The sequence below is a fragment of the Protopterus annectens genome, chromosome 9.part0 (genome assembly GCF_019279795.1).
Source record: "Protopterus annectens isolate FY-2018-M chromosome 9.part0, PAN1.0, whole genome shotgun sequence".
NCBI lineage: Eukaryota > Metazoa > Chordata > Ceratodontiformes > Protopteridae > Protopterus > Protopterus annectens.
The window spans coordinates 516862413-516890023 of NC_056743.1; the positions used below are offsets into that span (position 1 = coordinate 516862413).

Genomic DNA, 27611 nt, shown 5'->3' on the forward strand with positions numbered 1-27611 from the left:
AAATGAGGGCCTTTGTTTAACATGAATAGGAAGCTTGTTCCAAAGGTGGAGCAACCTCTGTTGAGACAAATCTGTCTCTCCAGCAAATTTTGTTGATGTCACATACCAGGTTAAGGTCCTTTGAGCAAGTGACCCATGTGCCATTTGACTTGTGAATGTGCAGCATTTCCATTAAACATGGGTCAGAGATTGCTCTTTATGGAAGACACAGGTCACCTCTGAGCAATCTGTACAACACAGGGTAAAGTGATAGTGATTTCAGTCCATCCACATATGACAGATCTTAAAGAACCTTAATTTTCTTTGTAAGGAACCTTTGTGGTCTTTCCAGTTGCTGCAGGTGTTTGGAAATGAACATACCAAAGGAAGCGTTGTACTGTCTCTTTGGCCTGGTGAGGGAAGAGTAGAGGGCGGCTATAACTTCTTTTTATTCTGGAGGCAATGTCCTTACTTATGAGATGAGCAATGTAAAATGCCTTTCTTATCACTGTGGAGACATGGTGATTGAAGTGAAGTATGCTGTCGACATGTGTACTCAGATCTTTCATCACTTACTGTATGCTTAGGGTACTGCTGTTGATGTGGTAGTTTGCAGGAACATCATCCTTGCTGAAGGGGATGATAATGAATTTTTCTGCATTAAGTTTAATACTATAATTTTGGCACCAGTCATTAGTCTGCTTAAGACCTTCTTGCAGGATGTTGACATGTTTATGGGTTTCAGTGATCACTCCCAGTTTGCAGTCATCAGCAAACTTTGCCAGCCACAGTCCATTAATTTTAGCTGGTACTTCAGAGAAGTTGATTCTGAACAGCAGAGGTGCCAGAAACAATCCCTGTGGAACACCACTAGTTATGGGTCTGCTGGTGGAGCTGGAGTCTCCTATTTTGACCGTATGAGTTCTATCAGTGAGCCAGTTTGCAACCCACCTGAAAATATATGGGTTATACCCAGCTGGGTGAGTTTATCAATGATGCCTGAGTGGTGGATTATGTCAAAGGCCTTGGCTAAGTCTAGGTAGGCCGTATGCATAGATTTGCTCAAGCCTAGGGCTTTGGTGACTGCCTTGAAGAAGTCCACCAAGTTTAAAAGGCATGATTTCCTGTATCTTTGTTAATAAGGTCCATGATGATTTGTTTTATGGCCTTGCAAATAAGGCTGATGAGGCTAATAGGTCTATAGTTCCTGGGTTCTGTGGCTGCACCGCCTTTGTGCAAAGGGATGACTGTGGCCGTTTTCCATTCTGCTGGGATGACGCCAGTGCTTAAGCTGTGATTGAAAAGCATGCCCAGTGGTGATCCTAATTCTTGTTTTAAACCATATAGAACACAGCCCAGGATGTTGTGTGATCCCACAGAGACTGTGTTTTTGGCCTTGGAGAGGGCGTTTAATTTGTTTTACTTTTTATTTATTTTACATTTGTTGACCGGGTTAGTCTGACTGAGCCTAGTGGCTCATTTTCAGAGGAGACCCAGGGAGAAAAGCTCCACAATAGAATACAATTTAATGGTAAATCAGGAAATACAGATTAGATACAAGTAAAAAACTAGCATTCACATTTAAGACCTGATCTTCGGAGATGCTAGGTGGGAAACAGCTGTTAGGGATGCTTTGGGGTATATGTGGCGGGGACAGGGGAGTGAAGATTTCACTGTACCTGTCAGCCAACAAGTCTGCTATATCTACAAGTTCTGTATATTTATACCATTAACTATAAGTTTAGAGAAAATCTGGGCCTTACCTTTGAGGTTACAGATGTAACTAAAGAACACTTTGTGGTTATCCTTAGTTAGGGAATCTAATTTGGATTCATAGTTAGCTTTGAAAGACTTCACTAGGAGTCTTATTTGCTTGTTTATATTGAGGAGGGAGTGTTTCCAGTTTTGAGACCATTCCTTCCTACGCTTAGACAGCAATTTCTTTCTCCTGTTGTATAGTCTATTAATGGCAGTTGTCCACCAGGCAGGTTTGTTTTGCTTGAAGGTCTTGCTTTGGATCCATCAGGTATGGCAAAATCAGTGCAATTGTACAGGTGCGCCTATAAAGCATTGGTGTATAACTCAGCATAGGTGTCTGTTCCATCAGTGGGGGGGAGGGGCTATAAAGCTATTTATGCTGTCACATAAGAGGTTGTAATTGGCCTTAGAGAAGTTTTTTAGTCTAGTTGTTACTATGGGGGATCTTGTGCTATAGTTACTTCTAACGAGACTGATTTGTGGTCAGATCTCACCAGGGATGGTCACACACTGGGGGTGGTGCACTGGTCCCCCATGTTGGTGAGCACTAGAACCAGCTGGTCCAGGGCATTGGAGTTAAAGTCCAGGAACCCCTTGAGTAAGTGAGCAAGAGCACACATAATTTACCCAATCAATGGATGGGTAATTAAAGTCGCCGAAAACCAGGGTGTCTGGTTATACCTTGACTGACTCAAGTAGATCCAAGTAAACTGAGTGGATGTCCTGATTCATGGAGGGGGTCCTATAGCTGGCAATACTCAGAAGAGGGATCTTACCTACAGTCAATTGCACCTGAAGTAATTCAAGGGAATTGTGCTGTTTAACCAATCTAGAGATGTATTTATCTTTAATGAATATTGATGCATCACTGCCTTTAGTTCTCATGCCTTCAGTTTGTGGTATGAATGTGTGGAAGGAAATGTAACCTACTATATCTGGGTTGCTCTCAGCCTTAAACCAGGTCTCAGTGACTGCACAAATATCAGCATCTTCCAAGGTGAGGACTGTTTCCAGTGCGATTATTTTTAGAGGGTATTTTTATGTTGGAAATTTTGTTCTTGTGGCATTGCCTAAAAAAGGCACTATGGCAGTGGCAAAAACCTTAGCCAATAATCAAAATTCCAGGGATGACAGCTGAAGACCATCTCTGCCAAAGCATTGACATCTGTTGACCATATCATCCCAGGCTGATAGATACTGGATCTTCTTTGAATGACACCAGAAACTAAGCCAATTGTTGAAGACAATCATTTTTTGTTCGTACTGAGGTATCATTCTAGGCAAAGGTAAAATGTTGCTTAGGGCTAGGGACATACCTACCTGAGACACATAATCAGAAAACTCAGTCATGTCTCTCTTCATATAGTCTACTGAGGTATGTCTCAAGTCAATCACACCAACATGGACTATGACGGAGTCATAACAGTGCCTCTTGTTGAGAGACTTGAGTGCATGTGTAATGTGGCAGATCCTGGCACCTGATACAGAGCTGATTGTGAGGATTGTGACTTTTTCCTTATCCAACCTGGTGAGAGGGACATCTTTGTGTCTCACAACTGAGTTCCCTATGACTAAGATGTTTGTTTTTGTGTTATGCCTTAGGAACTTGACTGGTGAGACACTGGTGTGTGATACATTACGTGTACTGTCTTCTGCAGAGTACGTATTATGTGACTTATGCTTGTGTTTGTGAGGTCTCTGATGTTTAGTTAAGCTTCTGGTAAGAACCTCATCATATGTAGGTTTATGTGTTGTTGGTTTGGTAGGTGCAGGAGATGAGGTGTGCATGCTGACAACTTACTTAGTATCAGATGGACTGACTGGTGAGTGATAAAGCCTGGATTCTAGGTTCTTTCTATAGATGCATCTCTCACATAATGAGTTTGTGTGGACTAGAAGAAGTGGGTTGTCAGTGTACATGAGGCAGTTGCTACATTGTCTCAGGATGTCCATGTCAACCAGGCTGGCTGGAGAAACTGTGGGAAGTTGTCCATCCATAATGCTAGGTAAGTTGATGTGGTCAGAAAACATGGAGAGGACAGGAAGGACCAGGAGAAGTGGACAAAAAATATGAAGGGCTAGTGGGTAGGATCTGTGTTGGTATCTCAGGATCTTCATTGAATGTATCACCTGTCATTGAGCAACAGTCGCTTCATCTCACCAATGGAGCACCAGCAGAATACTAAGGGAAAATGTGTAGGCATAAGTGTTTGCACCTATAACTGCCAACGGTGCCCACTGATGCTCAGCAGTGAGTGATGCCAAACCAGCACAAACCCAGTGCTTATGTAGCAAATGAGAGCAAACTAATTTAAACAAATTAACCAGTAAAAAAGCTCAACATTGAGCCCTGTTCCAGCAACCTTCAATCAGATGAGTTCCAACTGCACATTACTGCCACTAGAGTGCAGGGGAACCCTCTCCAATAAAAGAAGGCCTGGTTTAGTTCTCAAGTTATACAAACAGAACTAGATTCAGCAAGTCTGAATCAAGTCTATGCTGCAGCAAACAAAATGCAACAATTTCAGAAAAAACAGTTTAAGCAGTGATATAGTAAAAATGCAGTTCAAAAGTGCAATATACATTGCAGAGATCAGAAGATACTTTGGATTGATCAAATAAATGCAGCAGATGAGGAGCTGGGCACCAAACTCTCTGGAGCTTTCCTAAAACAAGTCCAAACCTGCATAAACATGGTGCTTATGTAGCAAACAAGAGCAAACTGATTTAAACAAATTAACCAATAAAAAAGCACAAAGCTGAGTCCTGTTCTAGCAAACGTCAGTCAGATGAATTCTAACTGCACACTCCTGCCACTAGGGTGCAGGGGGGGCCTCACCATCAAAAGATGACCTGGTTTAGTACTCAAGTTATACAAACAGAACTAAATTGAGAAGGTCTGAATCTGGTCTATGCTATAGCAAACAAAGTGCAACAATTTCAGAAAAAAAAACAGTTCAAATAAGCAGGCACAGTAAACCTTCAACCAGCAATTCCCAGCTCAGAAGAACAGATGTTACCCTCTCCTCCCCCAAGAGTATAGACCACAAACATTCTTAATGTAAGATATGTAAAATAACTGGTCTGAAACCCAAGCACTTAAACCAGAACTAAGACAGTTTTAGAATAACAGACACACTAAGCATTCAACCCGGCACTTTAAGTGGTTAGTTGGTTAGAAGGAAAAGGAAAAGGAGAAGGGGGTTTAAAGGTTTGGGAAGGGTGGGGAGAATGTATGTTAGGACTGGGTAGGAAGTGGAAACAGCTTAGATCAAGTAATGGGTAAGGAAGGGTTAAGTTAGTATGGATGAGTGTTAGGGAGGAAGTGAGGTAGGTGTAAGGAGGAGCTAAAGGGGGTTTTGTTGAGTTTAGCTGAAGGGGGGTGGTCAGATTTAGGCATGAACTTGCTGTATTGCAAGCTTACGTCTGAGATGAGCTGTAGGTACTTGGGGACAGATGGCTGAAGCACAGAGTTTGAGACAAAGATGGGCGGCCATTGTCTTTCAGGTGGAAGAACTTTTTAGAGACTTGCCAAATAGTGAGTCTACTGTGGCAGATGAGCCCAGCAAGCCCAGAAGGAAGAGGAGAGGGCAGGTGATGAAGAACAGGTCAGTAGCCCAAGGGAAATGGGCAGAAAAGCCGACAGTTCCACAGTGGAGGTTCTGGCTAATGGACTTGTCCATGAGGCAGCTGCAGGTAATGATGCTCTGTTGGGGGTTCATACAGATACGTAAGGCTTGGTATGACTGTGGACTAGCCTGATGGTAGGTGAGGACAGGGATTTCCTTCAGCAGCCTGGTAAGATTGTAAACATCCTGGGGGAGCGGGAAAGGCATAGTGATGGGGACAGGTCCAAAGAGTTGGATTCATAGAGGAAGGTAGCCTAGGGTCTTTAGGAAGTGCAGGGTCATCCTTAGCCAGGGAAAAAAATCACAGTGGCAAGAGGGGGATTTGGAATTTGGAATCCATCCAGGGGAATGTTTGCCTAAACAGGCTTTGGGACAAGGGAGAAGGGGGGTGTCTTCTTGACCCCTCACATACCAGCATCCATTAAAGAGATGATCTGGAAGGGTAAGTACATAGATATTTTCAAGTTAATTGATGCTGAAAGGGTTCAATGCTTGGTTGAGTCCAAAATGGCAAATAGCAAAGATCTTCCAGTGGCCTTAGTGGCATTGGAGTGGAGGAGAGTAAGTAAGCTGTCAGCAAGAACATGGAATAATTAGGTGTTGGGTTTTGTGTACTACATGGCCGTTTGGTTGGAAAAGGATAGTTCAATGGCATTACCATTTTTGGCTTATTTTCTCATGATCCTTGAGGCACAACATCTCCAAACAGGGAACACCTGGCTGCGGTATGATCAGCAATTCCATAAGTGTAAGGCTGTCGATCAGTCACTGCACTGGAAAGTTAGGCACCCTGACATTCGGTTAGTAACCATAATGGATAACTTTGGGGCTGCTGGCAAGAGGGGAAGGCTAGGAGACACAGGGTTCAGGGTGTGCTGGGTCTTTAATGCGGGGCTTTCTGGGTGGCATGCAGGTTTGTGCACACTTGTTCAAACTGTGCATGCATACATCCTGCTATACATTGTGGCTGCCTGATGGTAGTTTGGCCAGTCTGGGTTCCATTCCCACTGAAGCGGGAGTGTTCCCTCCTATGTCTCAGGGATTTCAAGGTTTTTGGGGATGAGTACATTTTTATGAATATATGGGGGGGGTGTCTTTTTGAGGATGGAGGGGAACATTGTTTGACTCATTTGCCCATTAAGGTGAGGGTGTCGTGGCACATTCTTCAGTAATTTCTTGATTTATCAGTTACAGAGGAATTAATTGAAGGATTTTCTACAGGAGGGAGAAGATTTTAAAAGGTTTGGTGGAGAGGGAATGGTGTATAGGCAGGTTACTGGGCCTGTTTGATTATCCACCCTTTGGCAGCTTTACTGTGTTGCCGTTAAGTTTGATCACAAAGAAGTCACCGGGTGAATTTTGGCTAATTCACCATTTGTCCTATCCAGAAGGGAAGTCAGTTAATGATTTCATTTTGGTGGAAGACATTAAAGTTAGTTATGCCTCATTGGATGATGCAGTGCAGATTATTCAGGGGTTTGCAGACCCATGGTTAAGTAAGGTGGATGTTGAAATTACCTTTCAGTTATTATCAGTGCAGGAAGAAGAGTGGCCATGGGTTAGCCATGGTGGTCGACAACAAGTTCCATTTTGATGAGGCCATGTAAATGGGGGTGTTCAGTGGCCTGTGCCATTTTTAAGAAGTTTAGCACCACTTTCCAGTGGATTTGGCAGCAACAGGTGGGCTCTCAGAAGGTGGTGCATTATGTGGACAATTTTTATTAATAGGTGATGGATTTGTTGAAGAGTATGTGGGAGTTTTTGAAGATGTGTGATTTGTTGGGTGTACTCTTAGCCACACAGAAGTTGGAAGGACCTGCCAAGGCATTGTCTCTCTTGGAATTGCTAGTGGATGTAGGACAAGATTTATTTTCTTTACTGCTTGAGAAGATAAAACACTTGAAAAGATTGCTTGGATAAAGAGTAAGGACGAGGTGATGATTAAGGACATTATAGAGCTGTTAGGGCTAATGAATTACCATCCTGCACAGTTCATCCTGGTCATATGCTTTGCAGATCTGTGAATTTTTTGCTATAAGGGGAGAGAAGTAAGCATCATTGGGTGAGAATTGGTAAGCTTGTTCGTGCTTACTTAGCATTGTCCTTTTTAGATCAGTTTAATGTGTTTTTTTTCTTTATGGCAGTCAGATTGGGTTGTTCAAGGAGAGTTGTAATTTTTTTTATAGATGCAGCGGGGGGTATTGAGATGGGAGCGTATTCTAGCAGTGAATGGTTTGCAGCTTTGCAGATAGACAATTGGGAGGATGAATGGAAAAGAGAGGTGGCCTTTTTGGAAGTGATGCCAATTTAGGCAGCATCTGTGGTATGGTAAGAGTGGTTACTTGGTAAGAGAGTCATTTTTCATTCAGAAAGTATGGCAGCCATGTGAGTTTGACAGTCAAAGACAACAAAATCTAAATTGCTTTTGTTTGCGTTACGCAAATTGGTATTGCAGTATTTATTAATTAACGTTTGTTTTGCAGGTGTGCAATTGGCAGGTGCTATGAACAGGATTGCTGACAGTTTATCTTGTTTTCAGTTTTCCAGGTTCTAGCAGTTAGCTCCAGAGGCAACAGATGAACAGGTTCGGTTGCCGGATAAAGTTTGGAAGATTAGACTGAAGTAACCAGACAGTTGGTGCAGCAATCCTGGGCAGTTTCCACAAGGAAGGCATATGGTAGGGCTTTACACGATTTTGATAAATTTGTCTTGCAGCTGCCTTGATGAAGAGAGATTTTGGTATGAGAAATTGTTATTGCAATACATAGCTCAGGCTTGGGTCCAAGGTAAGGCTGTCCACTTGGTTAAGGTGGATCTGGTAATGATCACTATACTTCCCCTGGTGACAGGGTTGGATGATTTCACAAAATCCTGGACAGTAGCTCGTATGTTGAAAGGATGGGGTAGAGTTGCTCATGTTAGGCAGTATAGGCAGTGGCTGATGACAAGGCAGGTTATTAAGGTTTTGTTGCAGGGTTTACAGCTAGTGAATGGGGAGTCAGTGGATTATAACTTGTGGGTGATAATGTCACTCTGGATGTATCACGGAGCATTAGGGTATAACAGTTGTTAGGTTCACTGGTTTGGAGAGATGTGATGGTATTTCCATATCAGTAGAGATTTGCTTGTGTAGGTCTAAGATGGTTAGATGCGGAGGGGCTTGCAGATGGTTCTGCAAAAGGACGGAAATGATTTGTTGTGTCCGGTATGGTGGGCTAGGAAGTTACAGCAGATGCATGCTGGGAATCCTCAAAATCTGTTTTTTCGGTCTAAAGGGGGTAAGATAATAACAGGAAATCAGCTTTACAGTATATTGGTTCTCTGGGAGAAAGGTTTTTCTGTTTACTGTTAATTACTTAATACCATTGTTGATGAGTTTTATTTCCTTTTTAAAGTTGCTATTTTTATTAGTATATTGATATTTTTTTTCTGTGTTGTTTGAACTTGTACTATTGTATTTAGACCATGTCTTGGAGCTTATCTCCCCGGGCCTCTACTGAAAAAGGACATGTATCCAGCTAGACTAGCCCGGTAAACAAATGTAAAATAAAATAAAATAAAAAAAAAAATTTTTTCAACTCATTTCTTTTGCATTAGAAGGGCTTCTGATTTGGAGATAGAAGGTAGGTCAGTGGAGACATCAGTGTCCAAGGCCTACCTCCTACTTCATCAGCTGCAATATCAAAATGCCATCAATCTGCATCTGTGACCTAAAGCTTATGATGTCATTACTAAAGTGATTGGTTTTCAGTGAGTTCATGTACTTTATCTCCCAAAACTAAAATCTTAAATTGATATGTGTGGCATGTACACAATTGAATTTAACATACTCCATGTAGCACTTTCCATTTAGTTCATATGATGAAGAAATATCCACTTTTAGGATTCACCATGAATTATTTTAAGTCAACAATGAGCTTGCTATAAACACTGTAATGAAAACAGCATGTACCTTGTTGAAAAGCTTCCAACCTACCTCCCAGCTCTTTTTGAATGAAATAAGAGACAAACACACTTTGATACTCAGAATGAAGAACAATATAGAATGCAAAAACCTTAAAAATTGAGAGCACATCCTTAAAGATCACATCATAAGCTCTCAGAGCACTGTGGAAACTGTGATGTTTAAATGCAGTTAAACTCAGAACACACTGAAGGGAATGCTGTTTACATGCAGTATGTTGTAAGACAAATTTAGCATTCTTGAAGCATTTTTGCATTTCACACGTTTCTATGCATTATGTATAACACACAAAATGAGTGGGAATCAGGATGTCCCTCATACTATGACAGATTACGACGTAGCTTTTAAGTATGTAAAAACAAACTTTATTGTAAATAAAAGAAGGCTATGCCTCCACTTATTATGTCTCTGCATTTGTCAGCATGAGATGCGTCTTCTCTGAACCTTCCTCAGTTTGTTTGTTCTTGACTGAAGGAGTTTATCCCAAATTTCAAAATCTTAAATTTAGGAGACTGAACTTGTGATCAAACTATAAAAAAGTGGCTATATATCACAATTGCATTGTAATTTCCAGAGCAGTCACATAAAAGCATATTATTACAAATGAGCCCGTGCATGACAACAGTAGGAAACTGGTGTAGCATTCAATTGTGCACTCTGTCTTGTGTGAGAAAAGTGTGTAATTAGCATGAATATGGCACACAGACTGACTGCTGACTGTTCTAGACATGAGCAAATTAATTCCTGCAAAGAATATTCAGCAGTCAAGCATGTACTCAGACATCATCTCCCTCAAGTATGCAGTGAAAAATGGAACTTCTGTCACAAGTCAGCACTGTACAACCAGAAAGTACTTTATCAAAAAGGTCCCATTTACATTGCAGATGAATGTTTCATGTAATCAGGTGAAAGCAGTATTTCATGTTTTCTCATTACTTGCCATCCCCATTAGTTTGTTTAACATATGAGCATTACTCATCTTTTCAGCTACCTTAGCTAGCCCTGGTGGCTACAAAATGTACTTTTCAATAATGCTGCATAATTGGAAAACTATATATCCTTTACCAAAAAGCAAACTATGCATCTCTTCTACTCATTTATCTGGCTCCTTGGAATACTAAGCAACGGTACTAACATTCTTCCCTCGTATAAGACACAAATCATACATTTATCTTAATAAATAGCAATAAAACATGCCTTTGAAATGGGAGTTGTATTGAAATTTATTCCTTCCTAGCCTCTGTATTTTAGGCCTGCCAGGAGTAAATGGCATTATAACTCCCACTCCTGCCACGATTATTATTTTATAATTTCTGTAAGTGGTCAAACAGTTGATTTTTTTCATGTCATATGTTAACAGCAGGTGTGATGTCACTACATGAAAGCACACACATACTTTTCTGCCTTACTGATTTATTAAGCCACTGTATTGCCACCTTACAGAATTTCACTTTTGATAAGGTATAAGAACATAAGCACTGAAAGATGTAACTGGTTGTGTGTGCGTGTGTGCATTTTAATTCTCTCAGTAGTGTAGTATGTAGAGAAAATGTTTTTAAAAGATATTTACTAATTACCACATTTTTAAAATATGCATCAAAACTCTCTGTGGCTTATCAAAAACTTATCAATGCTGAGATTTAATTAAGCAGAGTAACCTGCTGTCTCATAAGAAGTGTTACTAATTCACAAGGCTTAAGACCTGTGCTCTTATTTCATGCATGGTGCACTGAGTATTTTTTAATATACAGAATATGGCTAATCTAACCTATCATAAAATCTCGAGAGCTTTGACAACGAACATAAATAGTATGTGGGCCCTCTGGCTGTTCAAGTCATTCTTAATAATTTAAATGCACTAACAGAGGGTATAAATAGAGTTTAGTGATAATAACACAAAACACATTTACTAAATGGCACGATGGTAAAGTCATGTTTACCTCGGTCTATATATCCTCCTACTCTTTAGAAAAGGTTTTATCTGTACCTTGTCATTGAGACCAGGTGGTTCATCTGCTCTCAATCTGATAATCCATCTTGTCTCACATTCCAATGTTTTATTAATGAGGTCACCACCTCTTAGACCTTGTGTAAGTGTCTGCATAATATAGAATTTGAACATATGGTCAGCCCCTGCTTCTTTATAATGTCTAGATAATGCATTGACATCAGCGCCTATTCTAATTTGGTAGTTGTGTTCCCTAATTCGTTCCTTTAGGGTACGATTGGTCTTCCCAACATAGAAGGCCGGGCATGAGTTGCAGATAGCTAGATAAACAACATTTCTGGTTTCACAGTTGGTATTGGTGTGAAAACTAAACTTACGTGTTGTATTTGGATGTATAAACTCAGTGTTCAGATTTATAAAATTACATTGATTACATTTACCACAAGGTAAAGTATTCGAGTCAATACCTGTGTTGTTCCTCCTAATGCGAGCATACTTGGGTCTACATAGCAGGCTCTTCAGATTGGGGTGATTCTTATATGTCACTCTTGGCTTAGGACCTACAACCTTACTCACTTCATTATCTGAACGAAGGATGTCCCAATGCTTATACATGAACCCTATTACTTCTGAACTCACTTTACTAAAAGATATGGTAGCTCTAACTACCTTTGTGGGTGTATTTATCACCTCAGGTTGTTCATATTGCTCCAAAAAATAGGGTCTGGCTCTATTGGATCTTAATGAGTCCACTTCAATGATTGTCTCATTGATCTTTCGTTCATCATATCCCCTCTCTAAAAATCTTATCTTAAGGTCTTGTACTTCAGACCTATAATTTTCCTCTCTGGGGTTCAACCTAGACGCCCTCATGAATTGTCCTTTCAAAACATTGTTAAAAACATGTAGGGGGTGCATACTTTGTCTGTGAAGTAAAGTATTTCTGTAGCACCCCTTCCTATGAATGGACGTGTTCAGCAAGCCATTAGGCAATCTATGTATTTCTACATCCAGAAAGGAGATGTTAGTTCTGGAAAAGTTTAGAGTAAACTTCAAAAAATTAGTAGAGGTATCCATATAATTAACAAAACTTTTCAGGGATTCCTCATCCCCTAGCCAAACAAGAAAGAGGTCATCCACAAATCTGCAGTACATACCTACATATTCCTTAAAGTGAGCATTATCACACATGTACTTATCTTCCCAAGTAGCCATGACTAGATTGGCGTAGCTATTGGCACAAGGTGTGCCCATAGCTACGCCATCTGTCTGAAAAAATAAATCATCATCAAAGACAAACACATTGTTCGTTAAAATGGTTTCAAGATATAAAGCAACTAAATCCACCTTCTTGGTTGAGAATTGTGAGTGTGTACGTAAATAATCTAGTATATAGTTAATGCCCACCTCATTCGGGATCACTGTAAATAGGCTCACAACATCCAGAGTCACTAACAAGAATGGTTGATCATCACTCAACTGTCTTGTATAAGTGTATAGATCTATCAAAAAATGTTTACTGTCCTTAAGTATTCTGATGTTCTCATCTACTAAAGGTCTTAATAAATTCTCTGTATATACTGAGAGCGGCTCCGTGACCCAACCCTGGCCCGCTACAATCGGTCTCATGGGAGGGTCCATACGGGATTTATGAATTTTCGGTAACCCCTGAACAACTGGTATTACCGGATCCTTAACTTTAAAAAATTCAAACAGTTCTTTAGTAATATCTAAGGACATGAGGAGATCATCTAACATATAGTATACATTGAATACTTTATCCACCACTGTTTGATAGTCTATTCTTTGATAAGATTTATCATCACTGAGAAGTCGTCTCATCCTCTCATTATAGTCAGAAATGTCTAGCAGAACAATAGGACCTCCTTTGTCAGCTGGTCTAATAACCATTGATTCATCATTTCTTAGGTCATTTAGTGCTTTCCTTTGATAGTGATTTAAATTTTGTTTATGTCTTGTAACCCTTTTATTTTGATAATAATCATATATGTCATTCTCTAACACCTTACCAAATACCTCAATTGCGGGGTGTAACTGTGGAATATACGTACTGTTTGCTCTAAACCTGGTAGATCCTGTATCATAGTTCTCCTGGCCATAATCCAGTGTTAATTGTACTTTTCTGATAAACAACTTTGTATCAATGACAGTATCCACTAGATCACTGTTCTTAGTGGGAATAAAACTAAGGCCTTTATTTAAGACCTGTTCCTCATATTTATTCAAAACTCTACTAGATAAATTAATAACTAGTGAGTTGGTCTTTCCCACATCTTTTTCAGTGTGGGACCATGCTGCTCCTCTGTAGAGCCTTTCCACTTCTGCCTGCCCCTGCTGGCAGACCGTCTCCTTCCCAAAAAATGATCTTGTGCTATTGGGAATGGAGTATTGACCTTATTCGTTGTTAAGAAAGCATTACTATTATCCTTGGGTCTAACCACTCTTTCATTGAGTGGTGACTTAGCATTAGTAAGTGTATTAGTGCAAACCACTGCGTCCCCTGACATATCAGGGGCTCTCAACCCACTGCTGTCATCACCCTGTGTTCTAACTGTTCCTTTGCCCATTATAGATATATTCCCTTGTTCCTTGGTAAGTGATACATTCCCTGTATTTAAATCTTGTCTATCTGCTAGTACAGCATCATTGCCTATATTACAAACAGGTGTTTGACCTGAAACACCTGACTGAATCTCCACACCATTCACTTCTCCAATAGCATTAGACAAATTACTATTGAATTCCTTATGTATATGGTTTCTAGTCATAACATTCGCATAACTGCGTTGTTCAATACGTGAGCCACTAGAGCTAGGTACATTGTTATTACTCTCCCTAGGCCACATGAAAACTTGATTATTCTTAAAATCACGCATGTCCCTGGTCATTTTATGCTTCTTCTGATCAAATAAACGTTTTTCCAACAGCATAACATCATCTAAGACTTTTTCAAGTCTTAGTACATACACATTCTCATTATATTTTGTCTTAAAATCACCAAACAATTTGTTCACTAAAAGTCTTAACCTGTTTTCCTCTGGTGTATGATAATCGACAAGAAGTCTCATGTAGTTGAAGCTCAGCTCAAGATTGAGCTGCTGCCAACGGTATAATAATTCCGGAAACTGATTACCAGACGTGGGCATCTTTAAAATGCGAAGCCCACGCGGAATTATCTTTTTGTTCAAACAGGCTTCAAAATAATGTCTTTGTACCTGCAGCTTCTTCAATTTTGTAAAAGCAGTCTCGATCTCCTGCAAGTCTTTTGTAGCGTTTGAATTGTACATAGCATTATTAGTATCCATATTCCCTTCAATGTTGGGTTCAAAGTCAAGTAAATGGTTGTCTCCTCCGGTCACACAAACTTGGAAACGTTCAGTGAACTTGCTCGCCCTCTCCAGCATGGGCGGAATATAAGGAAGTTCAATATTTTCAATATTTTGAATATCCACGTTCGCCATCCTCCTAGAGTGCTGCACCGACCAAAGATAATATATAAAAATAAACACAATGCAGATAGGCACACCAACGGAGACGGGAACAAGCGTAAAGAAAATATAGAAGTATAAATCAAACACCATATACGCTGTTCCCTATGGCAATAAAATGAGTAACAACTTCCAACAGTGAAATAAACGAAGTGAATCGTAGCAGGCAGTCCTTAATCTTTAGTAAAACTTTTATTTGCACGTAACAAAGTGAGCGCTTTCGCCAAAAGGCTTCATCAGACTTATGTAACTATACACAGTTCTTCAAACATTTAAAAAGCCCTCCAAATGTTGTGATTGGTTGCAAAAATTGCATTAGAGACACAGTGTCATTTAAAGTGCTCAGTACATACATGTAAATTCCTTTGTAATATACATTAAAAATTCATAGACATATAAAACTACATATAAAGATGAATACATTATAAAAAATGTCATAAAAATTCAAATTCAAACACATAAATTTTTTTTTTTTATAATATATATAAAAAGAGGACATGTGCACTGCCATCTATATAAGCAGACAAATCACTTGAAATCTAAGTGATATACTATGCAGATACACAAACTGTGGAAAGACCATGAGAATGTAACTGATCTATCCTTTCTTTAAAGCACTAATACTCTTACAGGGAACATAAATGGCAGGTCAAATCACTGGTTATTCAAGTCACTCTTGACGGCTTAGATACACTAACAAAGGTTATAAATAAAGTCCTATTAAAACTGTTGCGAAACGCACCTACTAGAATGAAGAATAATGGGTTCATGTTTACCTCAATCTGTGTATCTTCCTGCACTTTAAAAGAAAGATGTACATGCAAAAATCAAATACTTTGTAAAACGTCATAAAAATTCCATCACATAGAATTTGGAAGTCAGATGCACTGCCATCTATATAGGAAGTCATATAACTTAAGGGCTTGATAAATATACTATGCAGATACACACTCTGTTCAAAAAACATACAGAATATGGCTAATCTAACCTATCATAAAATCTCGAGAGCTTTGACAACGAACATAAATAGTATGTGGGCCCTCTGGCTGTTCAAGTCATTCTTAATAATTTAAATGCACTAACAGAGGGTATAAATAGAGTTTAGTGATAATAACACAAAACACATTTACTAAATGGCACGATGGTAAAGTCATGTTTACCTCGGTCTATATATCCTCCTACTCTTTAGAAAAGGTTTTATCTGTACCTTGTCATTGAGACCAGGTGGTTCATCTGCTCTCAATCTGATAATCCATCTTGTCTCACATTCCAATGTTTTATTAATGAGGTCACCACCTCTTAGACCTTGTGTAAGTGTCTGCATAATATAGAATCGTGCCATTTAGTAAATGTGTTTTGTGTTATTATCACTAAACTCTATTTATACCCTCTGTTAGTGCATTTAAATTATTAAGAATGACTTGAACAGCCAGAGGGCCCACATACTATTTATGTTCGTTGTCAAAGCTCTCGAGTATTTTTTAATAGTAACTAATGCTGAAGGCCTGTACTTCTGTTTCATGCGTAGTGCTTTGAGTATTAGTTGATAGTAACTAATGCTGAAAGCCTATGATCATGTTTCATTCATACTCCATTGAGTTGATAGTAACTATAACAACAGTGGATGTGATCATGTTTGAAGAATGAAAATTCATTGTTCAGTGGAACCAGTAACCCGAGCAAGAATCATGGGAAACACTAAACCTAAAGGAAATGAGCAGTGATAACAAAATATGTCTTGGTACATAATCAAGAAAACAAAGTCGTGTTACTTAACACAAGAAAGAAGTGTAGAAAAAAATGAAACTTTATGTTGCATAACAGCTTCAGTTTTTGTTACCTCCCTGCAGCAAGTCACTAAATTACCACAAATGTAAATTAAACAACTATTTCTGTTTATAGTATTCAGCTATTCTTTCACAGTGGACTAGCTTAAAGATTTTGTTGAATGTTTCTGCTACGCCAAGCATTTCAAGCACTTCAAACTGATTTTTGACAAAGTATCCAGTATATTATCTCTTGAATAATTAATTAGGTTTAAGTTAAGCAGAACAAAAGCCATTTTTTACACAAGTGATGAGAGGGAAAATAAGGCAAAGCATGGATCCTTTAATCAGCTTTCAGTTATAAGTTTTTCTTCTCTGGCAAGAATGGAAACTTTTTAAACTGTATATTTAATTGTACACTGCATTCACCTATGATGCGTGGTACTGACAACTAGGTTTGTATTTCTGCTGTTATAAGCATAGGAGCAATTGCTACCATACCTTGTAAGGGTGATAAAAAAAGTACTTTGTTAGTAGTGATTCTATTTTTATACACAATAGCTTTCTCTAAACCAATATGCAAAACAGTAATAGCTTTGCTGATTGAATGTTTGATTTACTTACAGTATGTACGCCTATATCATCCAACAAGACAACTACTGCATGTTTTAATCTTTTGTGATTTATTTATTTCTTCTAAGATGAGGTAAACTGCTTAGCAAAGCATTCCCTGAAGCCCTTATACATTTTCCAGGTGCCTATCAAACAGTGCTTTGAATAAAGATCTATATTTTCTGATTGTAAGTTCTGTTTCTAGTTTGGCTCTGACCAGCAGTATGTGAAGTCCAAATATATGAAACTCCCAGTTGGACAGATTTTCTCATTCTACTTAACTTAAAGGTTTGTATGATGCAGATAAATCATGTTCTTCACACTCATAATGGCATTTAAATTTGTTTCCAAGGGAGAAATTGTCTAACAACTTAAGTCAGGTTAGTAGGCTACTGAATGAATGGTATTTCCCCCATATAATATAAAAATGTGTTGTTGCAAACAAACATGACATTTGTTTTTACTTATTAACACAACAGCTTTCTAATAGGATAAATATATAACTACTTCTAGCTGCAGAAATGATTTGCTTAACTCCTTGGTCTTCTCTGTCTTTAATTTCTGTGGATATGCAAATAAGTCAAGGTGTGTTTGGATGTCAAAGCCATCAGTCAGAAGAATGGAGGCATATTTTTAGAGAAACTTTTGTTGGAAATTAAAATAAAAAATGAGAGCAGAATCTATTGTTGAAATGAGAGAAAAAGTAATGTGACTTGATACCTGTATCCCACTAAATATGCTGCCTCTAAGATTCCACAGCAGTGGGGAAAAAGGAGACACTTAACACCTCTGTTTCCTAATGTCAGACTAACACACACTTGCATTGTTTTTCAGGAAATATGAATCCCTGAAACACACCACTGATTCCCGTTTCATTGACTCTGCAAATTTAACAGAATGCATTAATCCTTTGAGAAAAGCAGTTTCACATTTCCCCTTCCCATTAAGCATGGTATCAGTGTGCCTATAGGCTCCATTTGTGTGTGTGAGTGTGATATGTATCAGACATTGAGAAGGGATAACTGGTTTATATATTCCTTCTCAGAAAACAAAGCTTGAAGAGGAAAAAAAGCATTCACCTTCTTCACCAATGCCCCTATCATTCTAATCAGTTCTAGTATGAAACATCAACTTCCTTAAAGCTAACATTCCAAAAGGAAAAAATTCCCGAAATTCAAAAGGACAAAAAATCTATTTTGTTTATTTCTTGCAGGGGGGCAAGACTCCACCCCCCAAATTTATATTTTCTAACTTCACGGTCACACCAACTCAAAGAAGGGAGAAATCTCCTTAAAGAAGTGAATCATTGCTGGGACACAATTAGAAACCACACCAGCAAGGATTTCCTATGGGAAAAAGTGTTTGGCATTATGCCGTTTGACCTTTTTTTTCCTGCAGGCTAGTGATATTTGACCAATTCCACCTCAGGATGTGTAGGGGAGCCACTCTAATCATGTAAAAAAGTATAAGTGGGAAATAAAGAATGCCAATCCAGACTTAATGTAGAAATTATGAAGTATGTGTGAAGTCAGAGTGTAATGTGGAATGATGCAATAAGATGGCATTGAACTAGGAGACCAGCTATAATAACCACATTTCAGCATTTCATCTAATTTGCAGAAAGCTGCAAAAGCTTACAACAAATCTTATATTCTCTCTTTGTACTCTTAATCTTAATTCAAAGAAAATGAAAGGAATTTTAAGTTATGTACAATCAGCAGGAGAAAAGCATTTTCAGTAGTTAAAAATAGGTAAACAGACTTCATTTATATTTGAACATGTGTTTTGTTTTTCTTGTTGAAGGTACAGTCATGGAAATACAGGTTTGGTTGGAAAGACGGTATGTCAGCAGAGTTACTCACTCCTCAAATGGATGATTTTGAAAATTAGTTCAAAAAATGAAAAAAAGAGGTATTTTATCTTTGTGTCAATAAAGTCAGTCACACTGCTGTTAATGAAAGTTGCAAGCCATCAAGTCTTAAAACAGTTGAAAAGTTTGGTAGCAGACTGCCATTGAGGTCAGGTTATTCACAATATTGAGGTGGTAGTTGAAATAAAAAAGTAGACTAATTTGTTGTGGTGTGGGCCTTACTACTTGGCAGTGGTGTAAAAACCGCATGAGTGACATGTCATTTTGCATTTGACACAAGTGACAGAAATATAGGCACTGAGGAAGTGTACATAAAGCTACTGGGACTTAAAACTACACAGATGTTTCACAGGATGATAACTAGGTATAAAGTAAAATGAAAAAAAAAATTAAGACTTGTGTCATTAAACTAACACTTTTATCATCACTACCAGAATGTATGACAAAAACTGTATTGAAAGCCAATAAAAATAAAACAAGTGGAAACTGTCCAACATACACAATGAAACCTAGAATAAAATTAACTCCACAAACAAAAACTGGGGGGAGGGGAGTTAAGATTGTAAGCTGCACTTCACAGAGTACAGGATAGGCTCCATTTAGCCTTTTTTTCCCCAGAGTCCTTATTTTGGTTCATTCTGGTCTTTGTAGGGTAAAATAAAATGAACAATTATACAATGACCACCCCCCATTAATATTCCAAAACGTGCAAGCTGATTGGCCAGCGTGCCCATTGTAAATCCCACAATATACCAACGGAAAAAGGTCCGGTCACCCAGACTTTTTTCTGTTGGTGTAAAGTGTCCAAAAAACTTTTTTTTTTTAATAAACAAAAAAAAAAAAAAACGGAGACTTTCTTTTCTCCATTGCTTCCGTTTCAAAGCATTGATGTACTGGGTATGCATGGGAACACAAGTCCTATACGCATGCGCAGTACATCAACACAAGGACGCAGTATACCACCACCGTCGGAAGAGCAGTAATGTGCCGTTATACAAAGACATTATTTAAGAAAAGTAAGGGGTTATTTTTCCTTAAATAATGTCATTGTATAATAGCAATAACTGACTCAGTGGTTGTGGTATACTGAAATTTACCCATGGTTGGCTTTATTTAATCACCCTCGTGATTCATCCATGCCAACCATGGGTAAATCTTCAATATACCACACCACGTTGTCGGTTATTGCTTAATTAATTCAGCAATGCATGGTGGGAAGGGATTTTGTGTAGTGAGGGCTAATGACTTCCTTAGAAGTGGCTCCCGGATACAGGAGCATGTTGGGGGAAAATTATGGTCATGGAGTAACAGCTGTTAGTCGTGCATGCACGTAGTGCGATTAATGGCCCGAAGGAGCTTCGTTATTTTTGATGGCTCATACGTAGCTCTCAACAGCACAGGTTTTCATGAAAGGTTCAGATGGTTGGCTCATATTTTGCTCTGTTACTCATAAACTTGTGATTGCTGGCAAATCTCTATGGAGGGAGGTCACTAAATAATGACATACATTTGGGTTAGGACATATCGGTCAGGTAATGCAAATCCTGTTAATGTAGCAACTTTCTAAGTTTATAATAATATTTAAAATCCATTCCTGTTTTTGGGCCTTTGTTTCTCCATTGTTTTAGGTTTTGCCAGATTTCTTGCATGGAGAAGCTGGAGATATGGGGGACATATCCTGGTTTGTTTGAGAAAAGAAAAAAGCCAAGGAAGAAGTTTTGTTTTGGTGAATCACTGGCAGAATTGCTGGCTTGCATTTATAGCAGTGGGAGAAAAGGGCAGGCATTTGAGTTGAAGACTTCAAGTCCTGCAGTGAAGGTATTTTAAAGCAACCAGGTACATTATCCACTGGCTCAGGGTATATGACCATTTTTGAAATATGTCCCTAATTGTTTGTCTTTGTTCTTACATTATCAGGTTGTACAGTTTCTTGCTATAAGAGCTAGGGAGGTATGATCTTGGTATACATGCTAGTGATTGGCACATGGTGGGGGGCTGGGATAATGGTCATAATAAGTAGCAGACACAAGGTAGGCCGCGCATAACTAAAAAAAAAAAAAATGGAAAGGGGGAACTGTCACTGTCACTAGTCAGTCATGGGTTTAGAGATATGGCATTATAGGTGTACAATTTTTTTCCTAAAGTTTTTGTTTCTTTTGCTGATGGGTGGGGCATGCAGCTTGCAGCAGAAATGGGGGCTATTGCAGCATAAGCTGAAGAATTCTTCTGAGAGGAGACAGAGATGGAGTGCCCAGCAGCATTAGAACCCAGGGCATCCCAGAGTACAAAGACGTTAGCCATGAAGGAACAAAGTGGGCAGCAGACCGACATAGGTAAAGTGACCATGGAAGGTGGTGGACATGGCTATGATGGAGCCTGCATCTGGAGGAGTAGGACAAGGCAATGTTGCAGGTAATGATACTTTACTTGGTGGAGGCAGTCTTTCAGCAAGTGAAGGAAGGAAGTGAAGCCAGTACCAGTAGGAGCTTAGAGGTACAATGGGGGAGCCACAGCTTCTTGGAGGGAGGGGTTAGGTCCGGGAGGAGGTAGGCAGGGAAGCTTGCACGGGGTCATCATTGGGCAGTTTGGGTTCAAGTGTAGATAGGGCAGAGTCCAAAAGCGAGGTGAGGTCTGACTTTGACATGTGTACGGGGGACTGGCTAACTATTCAGGCAATCATTAATGCAGAAGGAGTGGGTCTCCTTTCACACTGCACATTACGGTATAAGTTAAGAAGATCAGGAAAGGGGGAATATATCAATGTTTTTGAATTAGTCTATGGAGAAGAGGTACAGCTTTTGCTTCAAGCTGAAACAACAAATAACCAGGACTTTATAGCAGCTATAGTGGCCTTGGGCCATCGGAGAATGTGAAGGCTGAGAGCTAGGACATGGGAAAACTGGGTGTTTGGTGTTATGTGTATTACATGGCAGTGTGACTAGAGAAGGACAACGTGATGGCCTTACCACTCCTGGCTTATTTTCATGATTTGTGAAGCACAAAGATTTTGCGAGGGAAATACATGGCTGTGGTAAGCCCAGCAATTTTGTGAATGGAAAGCAGTGGATCAATCACTGAGATGGAAAGTTAGGCAACTGGACATTTGATTAGTTACCATGATCGCTAATGTTGCAGGAGGCTCAAGATGGGATAAGGTTGGGGGAAGGAGGATTAGGTGTATGTTGGGTGGTTAACACTAGACTTTGTTCATGAGTGGCTTACAGCTTTTCACATGGTTGTTCAAATTGTGCGGAGGTGCATCCAGTGATTCATTGTGGTCACCAAGATGGTGATTTCATTAACACGAGATCGCTGTGGCTGGGGGCAGCTTATCCATCATCTCAAGGGTTTTAGGGATTTTGGGAAGAGGTAATTTTGAGGACAAAGGGGAGGATTGGCATTTTGGGGCCACAGGAGGGGATCAGGTTTCCTATTCACCCACTAAGGTGCTGAACTTTAAGCGTATGCCTAGTAACTTTATGGATAAGAAGGTTGCGGCAGAATTGGTAAAGTTGTTTTCCAAGGGGTTTTCTGCTGAGTCAGGGACTTGTGGGGATGGTTCACTTGGTAAGAATTTGTGCTTGGTGTGAGGGAAGGAAGATATTTTGGAAGTCTTGGTGAGGAAAGAGCTGCAGGCTATTTTAGGTTATTGGATCCATTGATTACCTTTCTTTTATCAATTTTAAGGGTCAAAATTGGGTTTGGTTCCTAAGAAGTAATAGGGAAAATTTTGGTTGATTCACCACTTATCCTGTTCAAAAGGGAATTTGGTTTATGATTTTATTTGCAAAGAGGATACAAAGGTTAGGTATGCTTCACTGGATGAAGTGGTGGAGATCATTAAAGGATTTACAGATCCTGGTTAGTAAAGGTAGATATTGAATTTGTTTTTAGAATATTACCGGTGTGCGAGGAGGAGTAGCAGTTACTGGGTATGATGGTCAGCTGAACATTTTATTTTCATCAGGCCATGCCAATGCGGTGTTCAGTAGCATTTGGGAAGTTCAGCATCTTATTTCACTGGATTTGGCAGCAAAGGGTGGGTAATGAAAGGGTGGCTTGTTATTTTGATGATTTTGTTGATAGATGAGTTTATACAGACGCTTGAGGGCATGTGAGTCTTCCTTATGATTTGTGAGGATTTGGGGGTTCCCTTGGCTACACAGAAGTAGGAGTGTCCTGCCAAGGCATTGTGCTTCCTGAGTTTTTCAGCAGATACCAAACGAACATTGTTTTGTCTGCCAATTGAGAAGATAGGGAGGTTGAGGGTGAAGATTGCTTGGACAATGGGCAAGGGGAAGCAGCAACATCCTCGAAGAAAGCTGTAGTGGCTATAATACCTAAAGATGGTAAAGACCTATCAGAGCCAGCTTTATACAGGCCCATTTCTATTTGACACCGTGATTATGAAGTGTTTGTCTGTAATAGCGAATGGAATAGCAAAGTTGTTGCCAAAATAGTGGATCAGTGTGGTTTTTTGGAGGTAATGCAAATATTTCACAATATTAACAGAAAAATGATAATCCACAAGGAACCACAATGAAAGAAAATGCCACCGTTGTTGCTGAGCCTTGAAGCATAGAAAGAAGTTAAGAGAGTAAGCTGGGATTTTATGAGTAGGACAATGGAAGCATTTGTGTTCCCTGATAGAATAATAAGGTTAATTAGGAGGATATATGAGGGATTGGAGGCAAAGAGTGAAGTAAGAGGTTCGTCTCAAATAAGCTGTGTTTGAACAGAGAAACCTGGCAGGGGTGTCCTTTTTCTCCTTTAGAGCCATTGGCAAATAAAATAAGGAACTCAGAAATTCAAGGATATAATTGGTACAGTAATAAATAAGAAAAGTTGTCTTTATTTTTAATTTTGTACCGGATAAAATCAGAAAAGGACATCTCAGAGTTGTAGAACATTCTGAGACAGTTTCAAGTAGTTTTTTTTTTTTTGGAATACAAAATTAATGCAGACAAAACAAAGGCTATATCTGTAACCTGTGTACCCACACATTGAATGATTCAGCAATAGCCATATGTATGGAGACATAATAAAATGAAGCATTTAGGAGTATGGGTTAACAAAAGGATTCTGTTATGACAGCTAAGGATATGTGGGAAGAGACTAAACAAAAGATAATACAAAACCAGAAAAGCTTGATGCTGCTGTATATGGATTGCACAGTACAAGCAGTGAAAATGTGTTTAGTCCCTTTAGTTTTATATACAGGTAAGAGATATTTTTATCAACCAGAGGAGAAGTTGTGGACAGTAATAAAGAGTTGCAGGATTTATTTGGGAGGGAAGAGAGCAAGGGTGAATTGTGATAAGCTGATCCTTCCAACAGAACAAGGTGATTTAGGATTACGTGATTTGAAGAGAAATTTTGGAGCTACACATTTAAGGCAAATATATACAAAACACGCAGAAAGCTATAATTCTAAGTAGAAAGGTATGATGATGAAACAGGTAGATATTCAAGGAATAAGGTGAGGATGGGAGTTTGGATGCATAGAGGAAAATAACCATACAGAATATTATTCATAGATTCATCGATTACGAAGCTAATGACCCGAGGGAGGCTTTCTAAGCCTAGCCATGTTTCTCAGAAGAAGAATGATATCCTGTATCCAAATAGGACATTGAGAGCCAGGCATGTATAAGCAGCCTCTATCCATAATGGACATGGGCACCAGGCCTGGTGTAAATTTTGTATTCCCCATCCACTGGTGTAGGTTGTGCTTAAATTCAGTATTAGATGTACTCACCTTTACAGGGATGGGAAGCCTGTTCCATAGGAGGGGGCAGTCTCTGGGACACTCATCTGTCTCTCCAGCATGTTCTGTTTAGGTCACAGACTAAATTTAAGCCTTGCAACTTGTATTTCTGGTACTGTTTGACTGATTTAATATGCAGGAGATTCATAAGAGTGGGCTTTGTGAATGCCTTGTAAACCAGGTAAGATGACCCCTCAGCGAAGTATAGGAGACTCAGTAGAGGGGAAAGGGCTTTAAGACACTCTTTGTAAGGCAATTTTGTTACACATTGTATTCTTTTTGTAAGGAAATTCTGAGGTCGCTGCCTACATATGCTTGGTCAGGTATGTACCGAAGAGAGCACTGTACTCTTAAATTTCATCTGACAAAGGCAGCATACAATGGAATAATGACCTCTTTGGACCTAGATGGCATGCCCTTACTTATAAATTCTAAAACATAAAAGGATTTCCTCACCACTGTGGCCAAGTGGTGGTCGAAGGTAAGGCTACTGCCTATGTGCATATCTAAATCCATGCCCACTGGGTTGAGTCTTAGAGGTGTATTATCAACATGGTAATTAGCTGGGATGGTTGACTTCTCAAAGAGTACGATTCTGCATTTTTTAACATTGAGTTTAAGACCATGGCTTTGGCACCATTTGTTAGTCAGTGATAGGCCTTCTTGAAGAATGCTAGTGTCTGTAGGGAAGTCATTGATAACCCCCAGTTTGCAATCATCTGCAGATATTGTCAGCTATAAACCTTCAGCATTTGCTTCTACTTCAGATAAATAGATGTCAAAAAGGAGTGGACCCAATACCGAGCCCTGGGGGTTTCTGCTAGTGACTGGCCTCTTGGTGGTGGTGGCCTCACCCATTTTGACCTCATAGGTCCTACCAGTGAGCTAGTTGGATATCCAGTGAATGATAAGAGTTTGTACCTAAATTAGCTTACCTATAATGCATGAGCGGGCATTGTACTAAAAGCTTTGGCCAGGTCAATGTAAGCTGTGTGCACAGTCTTCCCTTCATCCATTGCTTTGGTGACCCTTTCAAAAATGTCCACCAGATTTAATAGGCATGACCTTGCTTTAACAAAGCCAAACTGTGATAGGTCCAACTTTTGCAGGTTACCCATGTCCATGATGATTCTTTCCATGGCCTTACATATGTGGCTGGTTACACTTGCAGGCCTGTAGTTACCCTAATCAGTGGCTGGACTTCCTTTGTGCAGGGGAAATGACTGTAGCCATCTTCCATTCCTTGGGCACAAAATCCGACTATAGGCTCCAGCTGAAAAGTAATTCAAGTGGAACAGAGAAGACATGTTTTGTGCTATTTATTAAGCATTCTGGGATGATATTAGGGCCCATTGATGCAGTGTTGTTGGTCTTAGAAAGTGAATTGATGACCTGCTCCCTAGTAATGATTGGGGGGATTGTGGTATGCAGTATTTCCTTTGAGCTATCAGGGGGTGAGGGGAGAAAGTTGAGCTGAACCTGTTAGCCAAAGGATTAGCAGTAGCCACTGGTTCGGTGTGAGTGATGCCATTTACAATAAGTTCTATGCATTGTTGCATATTTTTCCTGAGGTTATGGACATAGCTCTAGAAAGTTTTGTGATTGTCCTTTGCCTGAGAAGCTATTTTTTTTTTTTCAAAAAATATTCATAAAGTAGCAGAAAGTATTCTAAGAAGTAAGCCAATGTGAGAATGGAGAAATGACATTTTTATCTAAAGGGTGACTGCAATTACAGGTACAGAGAATAGGCAAAATGGTGCTGGAATTTATGGAGAAAACTGGCAGATGAACCAAGGTATTGACAAAACTTAGAGAGGGAAAGGTAACAAAAATGAAAAGAGACCAAGAATACATTTGGACTGCAGGATAGAAACTGCTCATTACATCCAAGTGACGCCTCCAGGTGCATCTGCAGTTACCTCCTACTGCGCCTCTAGGTGTCAAATATTGCTTGTTCATATTTGCATTAATAATTCCAAAACCATGCTACATACAAGGTATCAGAATGTTTTATCTTCAAGCATACATGATGGCAAACACAATTGTATTGATATCTGACCTATGTTAATGACTGTTTGTTAGAATTGTAAGGTGATAACTTCATTTTTTAAAGGCTGAAGCCATGCCCACTGGGAGTTAAAGGTACACACTCAAAAGAGCTGTACTGGAGGGAATGAGTTGGTCTGATATTAGAGTACAGGCAAAGAGAACGGGGTGGGGAGATTAAGTGGAAGACCTGTCTGGTAGATGTTTTATTTGAATCTAGAACAGAAGTTGCTGTGTGAGAAAGGATAATTAGTAGGGCATATAAAATACTGTGCAATAACTTTAGGAATCAAGCATCTAATTCTGTTTTCATATATGACTGATTGATGATGTAATATTTACTAGAATCATTATATATGCTGAAGGTCAGTGCAGACATATACTAGGTAATATTGATGCAATAGTTTGGTGATAGTTATTGGTTGCTAGTGTTACTTCTTAACTGTTGATTTAAGAAATCTTTTATTTGTTTTTTTAATATGATGGCATCTGTAAAGGAGAAAATATAAAACGGTAAGACAAATAATGTATTGTTTACTTCTGACACATCAGTGTCCCTTGTAATTTAAGGCTACATTTATGATGGAACTTCTATGAAAATAATAAATGTGTAATGAGTCCCCCAACACGCAGGAACTCCTACGATGGAACTCTGAGACACAAAGTTAGGGTTTACACTTGTGCTTCCTGCATGGCAAAGTACTAGACAGGTGGGGCGAAGGGCTCGCCACCTCAGGCGCAAGGTGTAACAGCGTGTGATTCA

General features: G+C 39.3%; 1 protein-coding gene and 1 long non-coding RNA gene across 2 annotated transcripts in view; one reads left to right on the top strand and one right to left on the bottom strand.

Moving 5' to 3' along the window:
* The window catches only part of LOC122811315, a 1944054-nt gene that overhangs the window by 977686 nt on the left and 938757 nt on the right, over window positions 1-27611 (top strand). Inside the window, exon 4 of the long non-coding RNA XR_006366234.1 lies at window positions 7906-8043. This is a non-coding gene — a long non-coding RNA (uncharacterized LOC122811315). The remainder of the gene's footprint in view (window positions 1-7905; window positions 8044-27611) is intronic.
* The window catches only part of TACR1 (tachykinin receptor 1), a 790616-nt gene that overhangs the window by 285574 nt on the left and 477431 nt on the right, over window positions 1-27611 (bottom strand). The gene's annotated exons all lie outside the window — the stretch shown is intronic.